Source organism: Crassostrea angulata, chromosome 2 (genome assembly GCF_025612915.1).
Source record: "Crassostrea angulata isolate pt1a10 chromosome 2, ASM2561291v2, whole genome shotgun sequence".
In the NCBI taxonomy this organism is placed as follows: Eukaryota; Metazoa; Mollusca; class Bivalvia; order Ostreida; family Ostreidae; genus Magallana; species Magallana angulata.
In genome coordinates this window covers 2,226,241-2,246,698 of record NC_069112.1, presented here as the reverse complement: position 1 = coordinate 2,246,698, position 20,458 = coordinate 2,226,241, and the positions used below count along the sequence as shown (strand labels likewise).

The following is a 20,458-nucleotide window of genomic DNA, read 5'->3' as shown; positions in this document are numbered from 1 at the left end:
GTAGATTCTTAATTGTTCAAATCGAGACCCTAAACCAATACTGGAGTCCCAATAAGGGTTTAAAATTTAACTTAGAAATGTATAGGCTTAGGGAAGATGTCGAAGAACAGATATAGAACTATACAAAAACTGTTGGTCTGTTGAGATATGTAGCCCATGGGCCTCTTTATCCCACAGTTTTACAACTTATATGTTGATTTTCTATGATCTAGGTTCCCCCTGTAACAATTACCAAGGTTACTGTGATGTGTTTTCTCGTTGCCGTGGCGTTGATAATGAAGGACCACTACAGCGACTGAAGAACTTGATATTTAACGAAAAAACGCTGGCCAATATAAAGAACTGGATTATTGTAAGTCATGCTGGATTATTGTAAGTCATGCTGAATTATTGTAAGTCATGCTGAATTATTGTAAGTCATGCTGAATTATTGTAAGTCATGCTGGGTTATTGTAAGTCATGCAGTATTATTGTAAGTCATGCTGGATTACTGTAAATCATGCTGGATTATTGTAAGTCATGCTGGATTATTGTAAAGCATACTGGGTTATTGTAAGTCATACTTGATTATTGTAAGTCATGCTGGATAAATGTAAGTCATGATTGATTATTGTAAGTTATGCTGGGTTATTGTAAGTCATACTGGGTTATTGTAAGTCATACTGGGTTATTGTAAGTCATAATTGATTATTGTAAGTCATGCTGGATAAATGTAAGTCATGCTGGATAAATGTAAGTCATGCTGGATAAATGTAAGTCATGATGGATTATTGTAAGTCATGCTGGGTTATTGTAAGTCATACTGAGTTAATGTAGGGTAACAATAAATATAATTGCTTTTTCTTTGGTCTGAAATATCACACTTTCATTGGTTTAAACATAGCACTCGATTGCCTCATATATCTCTATGTTTGTTCAGTGAAAAGTAATATTCGGCAATATGGCTGTCATTGGCTGACACTTCGCCTTGTTATTTGGTTGATCTATTGATGGCATGATGTATAAATATATAGATGTACTGTTATAGGAATATTGGTGGGCCGTCTTACTGATGGCTATAGGCCTTATCCTGTTTATGGGATTCTGTGCTGTATCTAACATGTTATACTGTAAATAACTTGTGTTATATATATAAAATGTAATGTTGTAGGAATATTGGTGGGCTGTGTTACTGATGGCTATAGGCCTTATCCTGTTTATGGGATTGTTAATCAAGTTATGTGCTGTATTTAACATGTTATACTGTAAATAACTTGTGTTATATATATAATGTAATGTTGTAGGAATATTTGTGGGCCGTCTTACTGATGGGTATAGGCCTTATCCTGTTTATGGGATTGTTAATCAAGTTATGTGCTGTATCTAACATGTTATACTGTAAATAACTTGTGTTATATATATAATGTAATGTTGTAGGAATATTGGTGGGCCGTCTTATTGATGGCTATAGGACTTATCCTGTTTATGGGATTGTTCATCTTGTTCTGTACTGTATCTAACATGTTATACTGTAAATAACTTGTGTTATATATATAATGTAATGTTGTAGGAATATTGGTGGGCCGTCTTACTGATGGCTATAGGCCTTATCCTGTTTATGGGATTGTTCATCAAGTTCTGTACTGTATCTAACATGTTATACTGTAAATAACTTGTGTTATATATATAATGTAATGTTGTAGGAATATTGGTGTGCCGTCTTACTGATGGCTATAGGCCTTATCCTGTTTATGGGATTGTTCATCTTGTTCTGTACTGTATCTAACATGTTATACTGTAAATAACTTGTGTTATATATATAGTGTACTGTTGTAGGAATATTGGTGGGCCGTCTTATTGATGGCTATAGGACTTATCCTGTTTATGGGATTGTTCATCAAGTTCTGTGCTGTGCACACACCCAGCTCAAACCCTAACGCCAAACCAGCCTTGAAATTGACGGACACATTGAGGCGACGACGCCGTCACCCAGAGCAACAGTATCGAGCCCAGGTAGGATGGTCAATGACCTTGACATAGTTATTTGAGGACAGATAATGTCAAGGTCGTACTTAAATTACAGATAAAGAAATTATAACATCATAAAATATAGATCACCTGGGCTAAAGAAACTTTGTGATGTAATACAAATGGTTACACAATAGTTGAATGTCATACAAAATGCGATCAACCACTGATTAGATTGACAGAGTAATGATGATAGACTGATAATGTCGGACTTTATAGGGTTAATGGAGTGAGTGACTACATCATTGGTAGAGTCACAACTACACACAACAAGTTTTTCCGCTGGTGTCTTACAATGTCTTGTCTAGAAGTAGTCTGGATTTCCTGGATACATGGAAATAGTCTGGATTTCCTAAACCAATAATGGTTTTGATATAAAAAAAAAATCATAGTCCTAGTGCAGGATGCTTAAGACCATAGTCCTAGTGTAGGATGTTAAGGACCATAGTCCTATTGTAGGATGTTTAGTACAATAGTCCTAGTGTAAGGTGTTAAGAACTTTAGTCCTTGTGTAGGATGTTTAGGACTATAGTCCTAGTGTAGGATATTAAGGACCTTATTCCTACTATAGGATGATCTGTAGAAAATAGGGGTGATATGTGATATATTAACAGATGTATGAATAAGATTGGACATATTTATATATTGGATTATTTATTTATCAACATCTTAATTGTCACTAATGGTCAATGTGGTTACTTTGCCTTCAAGTCTTACGTTTAGAGATTTCTATTTAATCATATGCTTTACTAACTGTGATATGCACTAAAACAAACAATGATGTTCTTCACTTACACACTGTTATGGATCATACTGCTACTCAACAACTGACATTTAATAGGACTGGACGGTAATGGCCATTTTTAGACTGTATTGATCTCCGTTCAAAGAAGAGCTGTAGATAAAGTAAAGGAAAATATTCAAATTTTATAACGAAAGTATAAAATTTTGTAATTTGTCTTTACCAATTAAAGTTTATAGCCTTTAGAACTTATCTGAAAATTTAAGATAACTGCATTAACTTCAAACTATAACCTTTCTCTTCAATCAGACATTTGTTTAATTATTTCATTGAAACTCAAGTTATTGTTCTAGAGAGATTTTTAAAAACTCTTAAATAATTGATGAAGATAAATGAAAGTTATGTAAACACTAAGTGCTCTAAGAATTACTTGTATCTGTAACTGATGCACTAATAGCATAATAATCTAAAGAACGAGTGTACTTATGGGCCCCGGTAAAAAGTGAAAAAATGAGGATTCTAATTATGTTTTAACTTTTTCGTTTCACATCATCTCTTGATATAAAATTTAGTTTTGGTTGTAACACGCTTTCTGATTGACTAAAAATTAGTTTATATTGTAAAAAGAACGTTGCTTACGTCATAGTAAGGCTAACGTCAAAAACGTATTAATCCGCCTGACGTTACATTTGAATGTTTTACAATTTAATGTAATTTTAAAGGTCAAATGACCGTTTTTATCTACGATTTATAACAAACAATTAAATCATGAACAATGAATTCAAATATTAACTAATTTCATACGATATAAATTGGTAAGGGTCAACCGACATTCCTGAATGTATATACTAAATCAAGGACGGGCATTCATTTCAAAGCCTTTGTTTACTGTCAGCCTAACCGAGTACAAATGTGTGTAAAAGACAAATAACGCAGTTTACATTTAAAACATTCCTGTGAAAATGTTTGTACAACATCAGGTCAGTCTTTAAAAAATGAAAAAAAGTATAAAAAAATTAAAGGTATTTCCTTTGAAATATAATCAGCGTGGCCCATGTTAAACCAACGCATGGATTAAATTCTTCCAAATAGACACTTGGGTCCTAACCTGGTAGACGTTTGTCAAATGTGCTCATTGTAAAATACTGTTACGTTTAAATCTTTTTGTTCTGGCTTTGTAAGATTAGGAATGTTTGTTTGATCACTATGGCATTTAAAAATCAACAATTGTTTAAAATGTATATTAATTTCCGTGAAGTTAAGGTGGTATGGGACATCTGTCGTCGATATTAATGTGGAGTAAAATATTTGGAAAGGTAAAAGTTATTAAAAGCCCAGCGGGATTCGAACCTATGGCCTATAGATTTGTAGTAAACCATCTAATCCACTGCACTACGCTGTTAGATGACAACATTGGGAAAGAAACTACTAACATAATACAGTTTATTTAATTGTTTATTCTGATAAACAATACACCACAATATGAAAGTGTCCCATGCCAACTTAAGCGTGCATTTGAAACAGAAGTTTCCATCAGTGCTTGAATATTACGGAAAAAAGAAACTTGTTTATATTTTCTACATGTAAACGGCACTGAAAAGGGCCAATTCTCTATAATTTAAGTGCACTCGTTCTTTTCAAAATAATTATGCATGCAAATATACTTTGCCTGTTTAAGTTTCTAATGAGAGGTTACAGCTTAAGCTTTCCATAGTTTAATGAGCTTTTATAAGCTTCTTAACCTTTTTTTTATTAACTATTGCTACTTTCGTTGGCAGCACTATTTTTTAACATTTAACTTTTTAACATTAAGAAATTTGAAACAGAATATTTATTCAGAGATTAAATGTTTAAGGGGTCTGGGTGGCAATCCACCATTAAATATAATTTTTTTTTTGAAATTATAGACCAATCCACACTTTACAAAAGTTATGTCCCTTGGCCGCCATCTTTGGGGAAAAACCCATAGGTTTCTCACTGTAACTTTTGTAGTTTAAAGGTTTGTAACTTTGTCATTTGGCAATAAAATTCCGTTGCCGTTGTGTAGTTTGATTGCCCAAGAATGGGGCAATCCACACATCGAAGGAATAAACTAAATTCAAATAGATTTAATCACAGGACGCCCAAAATTTTGTTTGGTAGCATAACGAAGAAAAATGTTTGGTCTTTCCCTTTTGACCTTGGATTGACCCTGCAAAGGGAAACAATCTTTGCAAAGTGTGGATTTGACAAGAATACTGACTGACCTTTTCACACTTATTATATCAATTGCCGATTTGTGTACGAAATTGTGCCATTTATGCAATTACGACAAAGAGCTCACGGCAGGTGTGACCGGTCAGCAGAGGATGCTCGCTCCTCCATGGCACCTGATCCTACCTCTAATTATTATAGAGGTCCATGTTTGATCTGCTCCAGAATAGTAATTTTCAATTGGACTTTTGATTGTGTACACTGTTCGTTATCACCACATGTCATCCATATAATTGAAGCTTATTATTAACATACATTCGTTTATACCCCCAATAAATGTTTTACATGACATGTAGTTTGACACAATATAGTAGATTATCAAACAATATTGTATTGTTTATTACATACCTTTTAATATACCTTCATCACCTGAACACTGTTGTTAATACCACATGTCATTTTTAATAAATCTATAAACGATTATGCAATAAGAAACAATTATAAATTTTAGCCTTGACATTATGATTTGTTTGTGTGTCTAAACCTTAAAACAGTGTACTTGCTCTAATATAGATTTAATAGATATAAACTTTTGTCAAAAGTAGCCACTGCCATCCGACCGTCTCCAAGTATAGACCAAGTGCTGTATATTTTATTATATCCCTGCAAACGAAGTTTTTTCTGCGAAAACATTACAAAAGCAAAACTCTTCATTTAAACCGTATGTAATTTACTATAGTTTTAAACTATTTGCGAATTTAAAAAAACAAAAAACTTACCAATTGCTTCTTTTAAAGGGATCACCTCAGAATAAAAGTTTATTTTCTCTGAAAATTGCCAGCAGATTAAGAAAATACTATAATGGTGTAAATTTTAACATGTTGTTAGTAATATCATCATTTTCTACCATACTGTAAAAAAATACTAAATCATTCCATCTGCTTATAGTTTTGGGCATCTCAAAATATCGAAATGCATCAAGTTTTGCTGTACCTATAGATTTGAAATATTACAACTGTAGATTAAATGACCCCCCCCCCACCCTTCCAGAAAAAAATGACAATGGACAATCAGCCAAACCATGATTCATACAGTATAATGGTTCCCCTCATAGTGTAACATACTGTATACAGGGTTATATTCGCCCATGATTTTACTTTAGGTTTTTTGCTCCACGTTTCACACCTTAATAAATCGTCCAATCACATTAATGTGATAGATAATGCTTATTTAACACAGTTATTGAATTTGTCCAGTCTTAAATTCACCTACTGACAAAGAGGGACGAAAAAAAACTAGGCTGATAATTTCCATGTATATTAATCCTTGAGTTAATAGCAATAAAACACTAAATATGACACTGTCTGGGTTTTGTAGAACCACGACACTCAATACCCTTTGATAGTTGTAAGTATATATATCCTGTCTAAGGCAAATCTACATGTGTGAATTAACCTGCATATATCCTAGCACTGCACATCAGCGAAATCTCACAGCCAGTCTCAAAACAACACCCCTGACAGGAACCAACTTCCTCTTCTTTCTTTTACATGCACTTATATAGTGAGAAAATATCTGCAAGAAAAAAATGTCCAAATTCCTTCTGTTCTCACATTCATATAGCATTATACGTAAGCAATGTTTTATAAAGTGAAATTAGGCGACTAGCCGTGAGATTTGGTTGATGTCGGCCATTATCTATACAGAAACCTTACCAAATTTGTGTGCTTAAAACTGCTGTCGTAGTTTGCACTAGTTAGATAACTTTTTAATGTCTAGTCTAATTGTACTTACTTTTTATCCTTTGTAATGAAGAAGTCAGACCTGGTATTAATAGAAAAACAACTGATTAGGTACACAACAAGAATACACGTGCAAGAAACAAAATAAAAACAGATATTTATGATAAATGTATTGTTGAAAAGTTATATTATTAACACAAATTTGATAGAAGAGGAACATAATCTTTACGATGAATACAGCATGAGTTGCACCTCTGAGATATTCTAAGGTATACACCAAGAATAAACAAGGGGGGGTGGGGGTAATAAAATCAATTGAAGGCAAAACGAGTCCACCGTACTGCTATATCGTTGTGAATGATCAATTTAACATACAGATACGTGTTAATCAGGAATCGTTTATTCATGTTACATATATGTCCTTTCCAAGCAATACGTGCTAGCAGCTGGCTAACAGCTCCATCTGTTTGAACAGACTTGCCTGCTTGATTCATTGTAGCACATTCTGATACTTTCATAAAGAATCACACATCAAAGTCATGTTTTCTTTAACTTTGTTTTCATCGATCATTTGATATAGATGATAAAGTTGATGCCTCTGAAGATGTTGTGAAAGTGAATGATAGATGGCATCATTCCGTGATAAAATATCACTCGGTTCTCTTTACATTAGATGGATCTCTAACTTCATTGGTAGTATCGCCTGATCAGTCGGTTCTCTTTACATTAGATGGATCTCTAACTTCATTGGTAGTACCGCCTGATCAGTCGGTTCTCTTTACTTTAGTGGATCTCTAACTTCATTGGTAGTATCGCCTGATCAGTCGGTTCTCTTTACATTAGTGGATCTCTAACTTCATTGGTAGTACCGCCTGATCAGTCGGTTCTCTTTACATTAGTGGATCTCTAACTTCATTGGTAGTATCGCCTGATCAGTCGGTTCTCTTTACATTAGATGGATCTCTAACTTCATTGGTAGTATCGCCTGATCAGTCGGTTCTCTTTACATTAGATGGATCTCTAACTTCATTGGTAGTATCGCCTGATCAGTCGGTTCTCTTTACATTAGTGGATCTCTAACTTCATTGGTAGTATCGCCTGATGGGTTTGTGGCAAATTGTACGTGTTCAGATTTCGATATGGTTATTCCAGATGAGATGGGTTTATATTCAAAGTTTGTAGAGTTCTTTCGGGTTTTGACCAATCAATAAGTGATAGAAAGAAAATCAGCTTAGAGAAACTGTATTCCACATGCTACCATGGAATTAAATAGACATATCATTGAATAGAAGGTTGTTTTTAGTTGGGATATGACTTAAAAGGGAACATTCACAGAATGTGTGTGAGTTCCTGTCATTTGGTTGCATGTTGGACATGAGCTGTTTACGTACAACGTAATACACTTACATGTATTTCAGTGGACCCAATGACCAAGTTTCATAAAATTGTATATATTGAAAACAACCCTAAACGTTACCCTAATAGTATAACCAGTGTTTGTACTTAATGCATTACTTGATTATAAGATTTGTACACGTCTTCTGTAATTTTGTAATGAACTTCTGTATCAGACGAATTTTACGCTTAGATTTAGACGTAAACTTCAAAACTAAAGCTTCTACAGTTACGTATAGTAAAAACACTTATTGTTAAAAACTGAATCAGATGCAGAGCCTTTTTTTTATAAGGTGAATTTTGCGACATAGTAATGTGTATGTCCTTTATTTACAAGCAACCAAGAGCAACATCAAAGATTTAGGGTAAACGTTTAGCCAATTTAGCCACACGCACGCTGCCGCTTCCATACTTTCTCCTTTACCCTTTTCGCCTCTTACACTACGGCATTTATAGTAATGGTGGTGGGTGCCAGATGCATTATGGGTATAACTAGATAACATCACGTGTTGTACTGGGTTTTGTTTTCCACCAAGTATTTAAGAATAAAGAATATAGGGGACTATTGAATTAAATATGAACAATCTGGGTTTTTTTTTAATTTTTTTTTTTGAAAAGTATGTGCGAAAATATGTTCGATTAATTTTTAATTTATAATTAAAAAGATAAATGTCAGTGATTATTTGAATCTTATATTTTGAATAAATATTAAAGAATTTGTTCGTAATGTAATTTATATTCTGATAAGTGTGTGCGAGAGGGAAATTAGAAGTTGTAATTTATAGCATAACTAATCTACTCTTTCCTTGAAAAAAAAAAAAACGAACATTGAGATGCAGTTAGTTTAGTGTATTATACCATTTCTAAAGATACGATTCTAAGTTCTGTTTTATTGTATAAAGATAAGATTTTAAATTGTGTTTTATTCTATAGTATGGTCAATAAATCTGCTATAAAGCTGATAGATAATTAATAATAATCTTTTTTTGGTTAAACAATGTTATAAATTAATGTTGGTCAACAAATGGTACATGTAAACGGGCACAGTTTGTCTTTTTAACAGATGTTTTACATCTTGTGGTAATTACAATTCAAAATGAGAACTTGCGTTGCACAAAAAGATCAATGTCATATGCCGAAAAATATTTCTAGAAGTGACGCTTTTGAAATTCGAATGATAATATTATGTGTTTGTACAATTGAAACAGTAGATTATTTGGAGATGTGTAATCATAACTAAGCAATTTAATTGCATGCACTTACTAATATTTTTTCTTCATTTTATAAAGACTAGTACAATTTGTTACGTTATGTGTTTTGACGAATTGTATCAATACTGAGCCTTGTTAGGGTCTTCCGTTTCCAACGGAAGACCCTCTTGTTATTCTACGGTTTCTTTTTCTTTATTAGGGTCTTCCGTTTCCGACGGAAGACCCTCTTGTTATTCTATTGTTTCTTTTCCTTATTATTATTTTATTTTTTATTTTTTTTCTGACTTTTTTCGAACGCTATTTCTCGTGAACTACTAGACCGATTTGCATGAAATTTTCAGGACGTATTGAACATCAAAAGCACTTGATTTTATAAAAATTATATCTGATGACGTCACTTCCGGTTCGAGATTTTGAGGATTTAGTGAAATTTTAAGGCCCATTTTGTCCACGTAACTTCTCAAAAACTAATTGAGATAGAAATAAGAAACTTTCAGGGATAGTAGATGAATGTCTGTAGATGATCCTATTTATTTGATTTTTTGAAAAATGCGCAAGGCGGCGAAGCTCGCCTGAGCTAAAAAATTGGCACCAATTTTTTTCAAGAAATTTTCGCACATTTTCGGCCCTAGCTTTTAATGTGTAAATATTTTGCTAAGACATGTAATGCAAAAGTTGTTCAGATTAACTAGATCTTTCGTTTGCTTTCAAAAAAAGGGGCCGGCCCCTCAAATTAGGGGCTAAGAGTGCTCTAAAGTATTTTTGCAATAACTCTTTACTGCAAAATAATTTGTTATCAATCATAGAACCAAAAATGTTCATAGTACATCTGTTTATCTTAACAGTACCATGTCGAAGTCATATGTTACGTAATTAGGGGCTAAAAGGGGCCAAAAGTCCGAAATTTTGATCTTAAATATCTAGAAAAGAAGAAATATTTTGATAAGCATTATAGAACAAAAAATGCTTAAAATAATGTTTTTAACAATATGCTTTCTAAAAAAATTTTGTTGGTGTCCCAGTAAGGATTTTAAGGGTCGGCCCCTAAAACACAATTGTTCAGATATATTTAAAACGGTCAACAATTTCTAAACACTTGTTGAACAAAATGTGTTTATATTTACAAGACCTTTTATTTGATATTAAGAAAAAGGGACTGGCCCCTCAAATAAGGGGCCAAGAGGGCTGTAAATTCTTTTTATAATAACTCTTAACTGAAAAATAATTTATTATCAATTATAGAACAAAAAAATGTTCATTGTACATCTGTTTATCTATACGGTACCATACATATGTCATATGATACGTAATTAGGGGTTTTAAGGGGCCAAAAGTTCGAAATTTTGATCTTAAATATCTAGAAAAGGAGAAATATTTTGATAAGAATTATAGAACAAAAAATGCTTAAAATAATGTTCTTAACGATATGGTATCTAAAACATATATGTTGGTGGCCCTGGTAAGGAGTTTAAGGGTCGGCCCCTAAAACACAATTGTTCGGATATCTCTAGATCGGTCAACAATTCGTGAATACATGTTGAACAAAATATGTTTATATTTACAAGACCTTTCAGTTGGTATCAAGAAAAAAGGAGTGACCCCTCAAATAAGGGGCCAAAGGGGCTATGAAGACTTTTCATAATAACTTATTTTTTGCGATAATTTGTAATTAATCATAATAACAGAAAATAAGAGCTTTTTATTCATAATTCAAAACTGAAATCCGTTCTTAAATCGGACGATGTAATACAGAGATATAGGGGTTTTAAAATTGATTTTTCCGGACATTTTGATTCCACATTCTTGGTTAAGAAAATAGTTTTATGTTCAGAGTTAAATGAACTCGTACCTAAAATTATTCGATAATTGTTGAATCGTACTTTTACACATTTGGATTTGTATTTGCTAAGTCGTTCTTGAAATCGATAAGCTTTGTTAATTCGAACTTGGAATCATTCGGATTTTGTTAATTCGTACCAAGAATAATTCGATTTTTTTTTCGTCTTAGTTTCTTATGTTGGTTTAAGAACCCTGCTTTTTACAGGAACTTCTAGCTTTACTTTCGACATTACCGGAAGACCCACTCGTTGCTTTGCAACGAGCTTTGCTCTAGTTATTCTTTTTTTTCTTTTTCTGACTTTTTTGGAGCGCTATTTCTCAAAAAACTTCCAACCGATTCGCACAAAATTTTCAGGACGGATAAAACATGATCGGCGCTACATTTAATAAAATTTTTAAATGATGATGTCACTTCCGGTTTCAGATATTGACGATTTTGTAAATTTTTAAGGGTCATTTTGTCCACGCATCTCCTCCGTAACTAATCAAGATAGAAGCTTGAAATTTTCAGGGATTGTTGATGAATGTATGTAGATGTACCCCCATGCTTCCAATGATGTAAATTGTTAAAGGCCTCAAAGCTCGCCTGAACCTGAAAATTGGCACCAAATTTTTTCACGAAATTTTTGCACATTTTCTGTGATATCTTTTAATGTATAAATATTTTGTTAAAACATGTAATACAAAAGCTGTTTTAAATTACACGGGCTTTCGTTTAATATCAAGAAAAAGGGGCTGGTCCCTCAAATTAGGGGCCAAGAGGGCTCTAAAGTCTTCTTACAATAACTCTTTACTGAATAATAATTTGTTATTAATTATAGAAGCAAAAATGTTCATTGTTGGGCTGTTTATCTATACAGTACCATGCTTAAGTAATATATTACGTAATTAGGGGTTTTTAGGGGGCCAGAATTCAAAACTTTGATCATTAATATATGAAAAAGGAAAAATATTTTGCAAAGCATTTTAGAACAAAAGTTGCTTAAAATAATGTTCTGTACAATATGCCACCTTAAATTTTTTTGTTCATGACCCCATTTAGGAGATAAAGGGCCGGCCCCTAAAACACATTTGTAAAGATATCCTAAGAACGGTTAACATTTCGTGAACACTTGTTGAACAAAATATGTTTATATTTGCAAGACCTTTCATCTGAAATCAAGAAAAAGGGGCTGGCCCCTCCAATTAGGGGCCAAGAGGGATCTTAAATTTTCTTACAAGAACTCTTTACTGAACAATAATTTGTTATTAATTAATGAAGCAAAAATGTTCATTGTACAGCTGATTATCTATACAGTATCATACTTAAGTCATATATTACGTAATTAAGGGTTTCAAGGGGCCAGAATTCAAAATTATGATCATAAATATCTGAAAAAGGAGAAATATTTTTAAAAGCAATGTATAACAAAAGTTGTTCAAATAAATGTTCTTAACAATATGACACCTAACATTTTGTTGTTAGTGGCCCCGGTAAGGGGTAAAAAGGTCGGCCCCTTAAACACAGTTGTTTAGATATCTCGAGAACGGTTTACAATTCATGAACATGTAGAACAAAATATGTATATATTAGCGGGACCTTTTATTTGATATCAAGAAAAAGGGGCTGACCCCTCAAATAAGAGGCCAGAAGGGCTACTAAGTGTTTTTATAATATCTTTTTTCTGACAAATAATTTGATATTAATTATAAAGCAACAAAGGAGCTTTTATTAAGCTTAATTCAAAACTGAAATCCGTTTTAAATTTGGACGATGCATTACAGAGATATCGGGGTTTAAAAATTGATTTTTCCGGAAATTTTGATTCCGCGTCCTTGGTTTAAAAAATAGCTTAATGTTCAAAGTAAAATTAACTCGTACCAAAAATAATTGTTAAGTCGTACTTAAACACATTCGGATTTTTTTGTTAAGTCGTTCTTGAAATCAGGAAGGTTGTTGTTAAGTCGTACTTAAAATAATTCGGATTTTATTAAGTCATACCAGGAATAATTCGATTTCTTTCATCTTTTTATTTTAGTTACTCTTGTTATTGGTTTAAGAGCTCTGCTTCTTACAGGAACTTCCAGCTTTACTTCCGACATTAAAGGAAGACCCACTCGTTGCTTTGCAACGAGCTTTGCTCTAGTTTTTATTTCTTATTGTAGGGCCCATCGGGACCCCCGCCGCCATACTCAGCACACGGAGGCCCACCACAGGGGCACAGGAAGGGAGCAGGGGCTAAAGGCGGGAGATACAATAATTTAGAAATGCGCAAAGTTTGAACCATATATCATCTAAATTGAATTCATCGTATTTAATGATTTTTTTAACGAATGTACACTAGAAGAACAACATTTCCATATGTGTTTTGAATGATGTAGTCCTTTGGTATTTTTGATAATATTACATTTGTGTTAAAGATACAGATCTGTGTTCATTTCTTTGTAAATCAATATGCAAACATAATTCCTATTATGAAAAACAATATGACGGGGTATTGGGGTTTCAATTGTTCATTATTTTTTAATAAATTATTTCCTTCTGTATTTTGGTAGAATGATATTACATTGAGGCATTTTTGATTGTTAAGGTCAGGCGACACGTTCCTCAATTTTATATAACTTTTTCCAGGAATTTGTTGATGGTTTACAACTATTTTGACAAGCTTTCTTGCAAAAAATTAGGGTTCCTTACAAGGCATTTCTACAAAATACTAGAGTATGCAATTTCCTATATAATCTTCTTGGAAATACACTCGAATTGCTGATGTAAAAATAAATACATATACAGCACAGCAAAATTCACTATAGAGGAACTCTATCTCGGCCGGAGCAGGGATTTGAACTCACGACCTCCAGAACATGTACGCTTCTGGCAGTGAGCGGCCACGGTTCTAACCACTCGGCCATCTAGACACATAACCACATGTAATTAAATTTTAATCATTTTTAAAATAATTATAAAATTAATAATTTTATTGGAACTCTCTATAACGAGGAGATACAAAAAAGATTCTTGAAGAACGTGTCGTCTGACCTTAATTTTTTGTGCTCATGCATACAGTGTTAGTTATTGTTTACTTCAGTTTGAATCATGTTATAAAATAAAAGGCTATACTAATCATTGTAATGTAAGCAAATATACTTTAAAAATGTGATCCATTGTTTCAATCAAGTCAAATACCTTCGTTATTAATTGCACTAATAGTATAACTATGTTTAGATGATGGCCTATCGAGTAAATGTAAATCATTTATGCCCTTTTCTTATGGATTAAAAATATCAGGTTTTTCCATTGTGTGCTATTGAACTGACTGGAGCAGAATTACCGCATCTTGGAATGTGACGTAACAATGGTATATGTATTCTATTGGTCGTTCTATTTCCTAGCATAATTTGTGTGAAAAATTTCCAGCTTTCCGTGGACTCTATCTAACCATCATTTTTCTTTATGTATACATATCTTTGAAAGTGGGTTTTTGCCACTTAATTTGTAAACGTTTGTTCATTACTTTAACTCTGTCTATAAACCATTTTAAGTTGTTAACAGTTCTTTAAATATGTCTTACGTCTGTTTGTGTCTTTACTGAGTACAGTATACGTACATTTAAGGTACGTGACAAGTCCATTACACAATGGTAGTCACGTTATCATATCCTTGTCAACTTTCAGGATAGCAGCACTGTAGGAGCACCATGAACTGACACAAGTAGAAACTGCAATATATCCTCTATTTTAATTGTATGCTATTCAGAAATGCATTTAACCAATGTTGATGATGTACAGGCGATATGTAACTACATTTTTTAACAATTGTTTTCACTTTATTTCCCCCTTTCTATTTATTTTATTTCATCGCAACTGTAGCCTAAAGAAAAGGACTGGAATGTTTTGTTGGGGGGGGGGGTTTCCCGGGTCTTCAAATGATTCTCCAATCACCGTAAAAATACATGTTTGACCTCCTCTTCCAGAGTTTTAACTGTTTCATATTTCCCTATGCTGAAAGTCCCAGGACATCTATTTAGTGACTTAATGGTTTAACACATGTTGTCATCTAGCCACCTACAATACCAAGCACCTGCTAATGATGCTAGTTATTTATTTTGCTTAGTGCCATTCACAGGACGACTTACCAATATATAAATAGTTATTGTTACATGGGAAGTTGTCTATGTTAAAACAAGAAATTATCTATGTATATTGTCAATGAGATCAGTTATTTTGGATATAAATATGGGTCGGCTTAATTATTTAACAGAGTGGAAACAAAAGGAGAGATTGTAACTTTATTATTCTTAGAAATTTAGTTTAGATCCCAGATTGGGAGTCAATAGATCGCTTTGATATAATTAGCTATTTTCATCAGTTTAGGTTCCCCTCCTGTTAGTTTTTTTGCATTGTGAGAATCTCGTGCATTGTTTAAATCGCTTTATTCAATCTTCTATAGATTTTGATTGATCATGGAATGTTACGATTCTTCATTTTAAGGTGGTATGAGACACCTCCATATTGTGACGTACTATAGAAAGAAATGTAAAGGTTCATACTTTTATCAACAGTAATATCGACAGGTCTTCCATACCACCTTAACATGTTTGTTCTTTTATTTTCTCTTTGGTTGGTGCTGATGATGTTTTGTTCATTTACAATGTAATTAACGTTACAAATGTGTATCACCTCCTCCATTTATTAAATCCTGTGAATTGACCCAGTGTTCTGTAAAGAAAAGGTTGAGATGCATTCTGTTTTAAATGTAACGCATAATTGTAAACATTGTTATGAAACTTTCCTTGAGAGCTGTTGAACATAGAAAAAAAACAATACTAAAATGACACTCATTTGCTGTAAAACATTGTGTTATTTATTTAACTTAAAGTTTGTTTCGTCATGTTTATTCTTCGCTGTGAGACATTTATTTTACTGGAAACAATAAAACAAAATCCTATGAAAAGGGTATCTTTTTCTTGATTGTCTAAAAAAAGGGTATTGAAATATTACCAAAAAATAGTTATATTGTAACGTAACATAGGTAACACAGAGTAAAGAATTAATAAACGCGGGAAAATTCGAACAGAATAAATGCAAATGGCAAATATTTGAAAACATCTTTGATTTTTATGATTCATTACTGGTGTTTATTATATTTGCACATCAATGAAATATTTGATATATCTATTGGTATATTTTTTTATTTTTTACAATATTACGTAAATAGTTAAGGACGAAATGGTTTATATATATGTATTAATGTTTTTTTCTTAATACTGTATTACGTACATAGTTTGGCTGGTCTTGATCTGGACAATGGATTTACGTCAGACCGTGGAAGATGGTCATCTAAAAAAGTCGTTCACCTACTTTTACTTTTACAATTACTTTTAATGTAGGGTTATAATTATGGTTTGTTATTTTTCATTTATGAATTGTGTATTTGTTAGAAATCGATTGATTCAAAAAATTTTAAATAAACAATAAAGATACATTCCTGGGATTCTTTGGTTAATATATTACTTGATTCGTTTAATAACTTGAGTTCTGTTTTTTGTTTGAGAATGACGAGTTATAATCTAAGTATAACATTGTGGGTCTTTTCAAATCAGAAATTAACTCTTTTAATAATTACGTATTACAAATTATTAATGTCCTTATTGCTAGACAATAATTTTTTTTAGACAAACTAAATCATAGCTCAATAAACAAAGAAAACAATGCAATAAAGACAAGTGCATGCTCGAGGCATGGATTTTAAATGGGTAGAGCCTATTCCAATCTGATCTTGAAGTATTAAAATAATAAAGACAAGTTGAGAGTTAGCTAGATAAGTTTGAATGAAATTACCACCATTTATTAACATTTCACCCAGTGACGAAAATCGGGGTTACATGGGACACTCAACATATAACTATCACCGGGGAAAATAAGGTGTTTCTATGATGTTTATATTTCCAAGATATTATAAAAATGTATTCTCCTGGAAATATTGTAAAAATTTTAAAATTCAAAGGGATGAATAAATGTACCACCCATATATCAATATTTCCAGGTGTCTATATTAAAGCATTGAATGATTTATTTGTGACGTCGTCGTGTCAATAACTGCCGTCAGGTGAGCAGTCAAATTGAATAACCCACGACGACCTCAAAAATAAATCATTTAATGCTTATATTTACATTCCCTTACTGACGAAATCAATTGTTTACTTAAATAAATCGATATAAAGTGCAGATCACGGAGGGAGTGAATAAGTAACAGCAAGAACAGCTGTTATATAAAACCGGTTTAAACTGGTTATTACATAGACTGTTGAGTTGAGATCGACGAGCATGAAAATATAATCCATGAAAAATAACTCTTGAAATTTTGCTTTCAACTATAAAGTCAACTTTTTTGTTGAATAATTATAAAAAAAACATGATGTTTTGACAACATTCATGAAATACATTTTTAACCGATAACATAAAAATCACTGTTTGAGAACTACTTATGTAAATTACTCGTAAATTCATACGCAGTGAATAGGTGTTGCATTTAGAGGCATTTAAACATCACGGAATTTAATGGAAAGAAACACAGTAGAATGTAAATATAATGTTATGTGCGAACAAACATTCCCACACCTTCCTGCAGTAATGATGGTAGACTTCTTATAGTCTGCATTATTTTTTCACCTCACCACATCAGTTTAAGCGCTTCAAGTCCTGCAAACAAGTTCATTTAAATTTCATATTAGCCTTGACACCGAAAGGAAGTCCAGTGTCAAACGCATTTAATGTACAGATGGTATACAAAATTTATGCTGATTTATATTCAGTTTGTTCTAATGCTAATTTTATCAGCTTTAACCATAATTTATGAAATTAGTGAAGAAAAATCCGAGTTGTTTAAAAATTGCTGGAGGTGTTGGAGGTGCACCATGTAAATAAATAAATACATGTACCCGCATTTCATATCTTTTCGTACAGAGTATTCTCATCCTGAGACAATGTGCGACAAACAATTTGAACACGCCATCTGATATTAAATTGAAGAAAAAATGATACAGAGCTTCTAAGCAGATTTGCTCAAGGCATATTAATTAGTCATGGAAAGGTTTACATAGAGCGAATGCTTTCCAATTCCAGTTTTAATATTGCCTCATGTATGGCCGGGTTTAAAATAATCTAACATTACATTTTGAAGAAACTTTTTTTTTTATTTTTAAATATAAAAATTTTATAACATGATATAATTTATTAACTTCCAGGGGGTTCTGTCTAAATCGGTACAAAAAAGAAACAAAAAAACAAAACAAAAACAAACAACCCCCCCACCCCCACCCCCCCCCCCAAAAAAAAACAACAAACAAAAAAAACCAAAAAACTAAATCGACCAAAAAATCAAATCAATTCAATATGTATATCCTTCATGCATAACCTAGTAGGCTTCCTCCATTTTATATAATCACTTAAATTTAATTTACTAACTTATGGATTTTTCAGAATCTGATATTACTCATGTTCAATTTAATATAATGTACCAACTTCCAGGATGTTCTGTCTACATCAGCACACGTACGTTTTATTTGTGTACAGACATTGTACCTGTACAGGTATAACCATGTTATCTGTAAGACAAATATGTATGAAATATGGCAAAAATGTACACTATCCATGCTAACAAAATCCAACAAAATACCGGATATATATATCCATAGCAAGGCAAACGCGGACATCTAAAACATCAGATGGTGGATCAAGTACAAATGACCAGTAAGCATTCACTGATAACCGGTCGCACTTGTTGTTTAAGTTGCTCATTGTCATGATCGGCATAATGGTAAAATACGTATACAATTCGTTATTTGTCATTAATGAGTGACTTGCGTGTGAAAAGCTAAAGCGCGGGTGATTCAAAAGTAGTTAGAAAATTAAAACAAATTAGTGTGCCATGGTTTTTTTCACTGTGGCACTTAAAGGAATATATTCCGTTTTTTATGAAAATTTTTAAAGAAAGAAATGTTTTCATTTTTCTATTAAGGTACATAAGTTATTAACTTTCTTCAAATTATACAGTTTAAGTGAAACGCAGTTAAAAGTATTTAATATAAATTCGAATTTATTTATTTTTTGACCGGCCCGATCAATAAACGCCAACCTTTGAAATATTCATTAGCACGTGATGTGACAAGGTAATTTTAGGCGTCGGAACCGGGGGGGGGGGGGGCTAACTTTTTTTTGAAAAGTTAGACCTAACCAGTAGGGACATAGTATCATATAGGGTTTAGCCCCCCCCCCCCCCAACTTTCTTGCAACAAAGATAATTGTTCCTAAATTTACCTTGAAAGATTGAGAAGTTGGAGTCATAGGCATACTAGCCCCCCCCCCCCCTCCCATGATTTGGGGGAAAACAATTTTTTAGGTAAGATTTTTTTTTGGAAGTATAGGTATACCCCCCCCCCCCCCCAACACAAGGATTAGGATTTCCCTGATTTTGGGAATTAATTTTTTTTCCCCAATATTCTGAGGATTAGTCTAGCCCCCCCCCCCCCCCCACTTTCAATTTGCTTCCGACGCCAGTGGAACGTACACATAGGTCGACGCGGAAACGTGGTCGGTCCGTTGGTAGTGGAATAACGCGTTCGAAGAGAAAAGAAAGACAGAAACAGTTTGACAGAAACCGTTGTAAAATGAGATTCTATATAAAAGATGTGTTAGAAACGTCAAGCTTAACTATGGGCTTGCCGGTTTCTTGCTATAGACAGGTGGGTCACACAGCAGTGTGTTTTCTTTGTTTAATAATACATTTACTCATAAAGGAAAAGAAGCGTATGTGAATGGCACGATTCATTGTCTGAATATGATAAAACTTGTAAAGCTATCACTCGAATACTTAAAATTTATAAACTGTATATGTTTTGAGTCGAGGGGCACAAGACGGGATAGTTTTGACGTTCTATTATGTCATACATGTTGTCAATGTATGAAAATAATGCACCCCTGCGAAAGTGTTCGGAATGTGGTTTTTTTTATCGTTGCTAAGTATGTAATCAATCCAGAGGTGTTCGAATGAAAATTCACGAGACTTCCCCGATATTTGTTCAGTTCCTTTGAAATTTCGAGCGAAAGTATAAGTGTCCTGGTCGTTTTTTATATCATATCCTACTTTTATTTATGTTAAAACATGAAAATCTATTAAGTTATTTGTCTTATTGCATCGTCTAGCAGTTATTTAAACTAAACGATGATATTCAGAAAAGAGTTATCGTTCGTGTTCAACCACTCTACACGTGGTTGAAAATGTAAACATTGGGTTGCTTTAAAAATTCATAGCCATGTTTTATGCTTTTGGTGTGTAAAACTATGCTCTTTAG

General features: G+C 32.9%; 1 protein-coding gene and 1 long non-coding RNA gene across 2 annotated transcripts in view; one reads left to right on the top strand and one right to left on the bottom strand.

Moving 5' to 3' along the window:
* Nucleotides 1–20,458, bottom strand: part of LOC128171394 (talin-1-like) — a 113,124-nt gene that overhangs the window by 36,392 nt on the left and 56,274 nt on the right. The window lies entirely within an intron of this gene.
* LOC128171463 (uncharacterized) lies at nucleotides 1,853–14,150 on the top strand. Its single transcript, XR_008242080.1, has 3 exons — nucleotides 1,853–1,992; nucleotides 8,417–8,444; nucleotides 13,275–14,150. It is a non-coding gene; the product is annotated as an uncharacterized LOC128171463 (long non-coding RNA).